This window comes from Formica exsecta, unplaced genomic scaffold (genome assembly GCF_003651465.1).
Source record: "Formica exsecta isolate Colony F162 unplaced genomic scaffold, ASM365146v1 scaffold37, whole genome shotgun sequence".
NCBI lineage: Eukaryota > Metazoa > Arthropoda > Insecta > Hymenoptera > Formicidae > Formica > Formica exsecta.
The window spans coordinates 1,018,850-1,023,334 of record NW_021850941.1 but is presented as its reverse complement, the minus strand read 5'-3'; positions in this window follow the sequence as shown (position 1 = coordinate 1,023,334).

Here is a 4,485-nt window from a genome sequence, read left to right as displayed (position 1 = left end):
GCGAATTTCATGCCGAAGGAACCGCGGAGGATCGGCACTAAAGGATTCATGATAAAGAAGTCGAATAACGGCCTTTTCTTGACGAGAAAATTTAGTCGCTTTGTGAAAAATAAGCAAAGCATTTTCAAGAAAAGGTAAGAACATCTTTGATAATACAGAATTTATTTCGAAGAAGAATAAAATAAAGCGCGAGACGCGAGTTGCGAGCTGAGATATTCGAAATATTTTCTTCGGAAGCAAAAAATTATTCTAGTTGACTGCTCACAGCGTCGTTAGGAGTGAGACATTCGGAAAGAAAAATTCGCGATATCTTTGCGCATGAAAGAAAGCACAAAAGCAAAAAGAAAAAAATTTTTGATTCGACAAAAACGCGCAATTTAATTGATTTCTTTTAAAATCATAAAAATTAGTTGTTTCTTAGACATTTACTTCCTAATAATTAAAGCAAATTTAAACGTTGTGTAAAAACATTCCAAAATAACCATCTTTTTAAGTGACATTCATTGCTATTCATTGTTTCGTACCAATCATTGATATATTAATTATATCATTGTAATTGTTAATATTTTCTTATAAACAAATTTGTTTGATTTTTTTTCTCAAGAACTAAAGTTTGCACAGACTTTTTAGAGATTCAGTCCGAAATTATACATATTGTTTATAACATGCTTAATTTTTTTCAAGTCAATTTGAGTTTCTGTATTTGAGTTATCACTACAAAACTTATTTAAAAATTCTTTTTAACCAGCCATCTACAGCGCTTTTTTTAATGCATATTCTCAACTAAAAAAAATTTTTTTTTTATGATTATAACAAACATTTTGTTAAAGGACAATTCTCGATTTTAATTCATTTTTTGTAATAAATTCCCCCAAAAAACTTCATTTTTGACAAATACGATTGCCAAGTCTCCTTAATCTCGTTCTCGGTATTATTCATATTTTTGGCAATCGTCCGTCTGTAGAATAGAAATCTACAATTTCTCGTGTTGGTCGCTTTCCCTAGAGTATCAACAAAATTCTGCAGAAACTGCGAAAATCGCGCGTCCCAAAATGACCGACGTGCCGAAATTCAAGATCGACCGCAAACCAGGAAAGAGATCACAAAGTCTAAATGGAAGTTTTTTGAAATTGCTGAACGGAGAATTTAACAGAAAGGGAGACTCGTCCCAGGAACTCCTTCGGTCCCGGAATCTCAATTCAAGCGGAAAACTCAACGAAAAATTTCCCGTTTTCTCAATGTTGGATATTCCGCTCAAGAGCGCAAGATCGATTCGTCGCGCGGTCAAGTCGAAAGAAATCGTTACGACTGACCGACGAAACGTGAGTATCCCAGGAATGATTTAATAAATCTTGCTCTTTTGAGATCTTGAGAAAGGGTACGCATTAAAACAGGATGCAGGATGCTCGTTTTTGTGCTGATTTGCAAATTTCGCGTCTCTCATCCGGCCCGTAACACGCGCGCGGAAACCAGTCTTCTCCTCCTTCTTCTCCTGCAATCCATTGTCCCCGCTTCATAATTCAATGACTTTCGGAACTACGTTTCCCGGACTATTTCCTCGATGGGTCTTCTGAATGTTTTATATGATTTTAAGATTACCGCGCATAGAACGTAGCGGTAACTTGCGATACGCTTTTACCGTAATTGAATCTAAATTCTGAAACACGAACGAATGCAGTCTAATAAAAACTCTGTCGATTGAACGCAAGCTTTTATTGCATTGAAGTCAATGTTATCCTATTATAGCGAGTTATGGGAGTAGTATTGGAGAATACCGATCGAAGAAGATACAAAATAATTTATGGCACAAGACTATATCCACATTGCAATGGAATCGTAACGATATAAAAAGATATTGCTTGTATAAGATTAAAAAGAGTAGATAAAAATCTGTTTTTAAAACATACAATTAAGAAAAAATAATAATCCATTAAATAAACCGCGATATATCATTTGTTGTTATTGATTTCTTTTTCGAAATTACACGATTCGTCAAAAATAAGGTATTCGATTGGATGGTGAACAAAAAAAGCGGTACGAGAACGATTCGTGTGAAGCAAACGTGACTGCTTGACTTGCAAAGAGAGAAATCAAGCCCCGTTCGATTACCTATTCCAACGAAGTACGTTCGTATGAATTTCGTTTCAATCGTGCAAGCTTCGGATCGATCGACCACAGAATCCTGCGCGTTAAAAAGGCGTAAAATTTCATGTGAGAGACACGAGTCTAGTAGTAAAATTCGTAACGCGTATATTTTAATTATTTCATGTTTCTCAGTAATTAATGCTTTGTTAAATTCTATTAATAAATTACATAAATTTTTATTCAACCATCTAAAGATAAAAATAAACAATTATAAAAAGAAACTTTTAAAGAAATTTTTTAATATAGTAATCGATATTATATTTACGCATGAATTAATTTAGGAGGATTGCTAAACAAGATATGACATCTTTTAGTGAATTTTCTCTCTTTTTCTCTCTCGAATGAACAAGCGAAACGAATGCGATGAATTTGAATGTATTCGCTGAAACTGGCTGAAACGGGCTGAAACGGGCCATTTACTTCCGGTACGAACGGAGGAGCCCACAAATGGTGATGGTGTGTTTGAATACGTACTTTCGGCACTATGTTTTCCACCCAAGAAAAGCACAGTGTTTCGAGATTTATACGGCGTAAATAGCGAAAGATCCTGTGTAAACGCCCGGCGTTTCGTATATACGCGAGTTCCCGTACGTGACAAGTGCCTTAAGTAATGGTAAACAGAGGCGGTGTATCGTACATGGGGTTTGAGGCACGTTCTTGCTGTCAATAGCGATACTGCTCATAAATGTCTTTTTAAATTTTTTTGCGTGAGAGATTGAAAAGCTAATCCTCTCATAATTGATTAAAACCTTTCTTAATCTAATAATATAATGAGAATTAGTTATACACACACGCTTCGCGTCATTAACTGATTTTTCATGATTTGTTGAACACGTTGTTATCGAATTGATAAATTCCTAAGCTATCGTAACATAATTCTTCATTTCAAATATTTTCTTTATATAAAAAAAATTTTTAGTTAACGGGATGACGCATTATATTATTTGGCAAAGAAAATTGCATATCACGAAATTTTCATCGTAAAATATTAATGTAAGTATAACTGTTAAACGGCAAATCCGCGCACTAATATTTCAGCGCAATGGCGTTTCCAAGGAAAAGTGTTTTATATGTATGTATGTATGTATGTACGTGTTTATGTCTATACATATAATGTGTGCGCCCGCTTTTCTGATATACGTTCCCATTTCGCAGTTTGACGGGAAAGAAGCGGCAGAATGGCTCGAATGCGACTGACAATAATTTGTCAAGTCGGCCACTCACGACTTCTTATGTCGTTCTCTCGGACAAAGGGAATTTCGTTGGAAGAGCAGAGATTTCCCGTCTGAGTTTCTTGCTCGTCGCGTTTCCGCACGTCATGCGAGACTCGAGATTTCATAATTGCACGAGTGCATTAGAGGAGCGTCTCGGTCCCGTGAAATTGCATGCCACTTGGAGAACGTCGAGAAGAATTCGCGTAAAATGTATCGAGATTCGTAAGCTTTTTTAACGCAAAACGCATTTGGCAAAGGACGACGATCATAATCTCATTTATAAATTTATTGGCCGTGCATTATTATTATTATTATAGAAGGTTATTCAAATAATCTGTATGTGTGTATATAAATAAGCACGTTAATTTAAACACTTCAAAAATATTTATGGCCGTTCATAAAAAATGATATATTAAATATTATACAAATGCATTCAAAGATTTAAAATGCTGTTTTTATCAATATTAAATTATTATATTTATATTTTTACGCGCAACAAAAATTTACAGTACACTTTCATGCATTACATATGTTTTATTACACAAAGTACTATTCATATGCAGTCTTTGCATAATTGTATGTTTAATAAAATGTGTTACGTAATATATTTATTTGACATAAAATTGTCAGAACGTTTATCTCTCTCAATCGTATTACACATTTTTTTTTCAATTATTAAATGATCGTACTTCATGCATATTTTAATTCCACTAAGATATAAATAATTAAAAGATGTGCAACATGACAACACAATTTATTAATGCTAAACCAGAAAAAGGACAGCTTTAATTTTATATTTAATTGGATAGCTATTCGACAAGATAAAGGGAATTCGTGTTTAATTAATGCCGAATTTAAATGAGAGAGAGAGAGAGAGAGAGGTGCGCGAGCCTAAAGGACGTCGTTGCAAGACTCTAAGGCCGCGTATTCTCGTCCGTTTCTGTACGCATGGTTAACGTAATGTCCTCGAAAGGACAGTCAGTGACCCGAATGTACACCTGGAACCGCAGAGAAGATCAAAGACGAAATCTCAAAGAGAATTTCGTCTTCTCGACAATTCTGTAAGCATTGGTAAATAAAATTTCCCGCAAATAAACGCAAATCGATATTGAAATATCTTAAATCT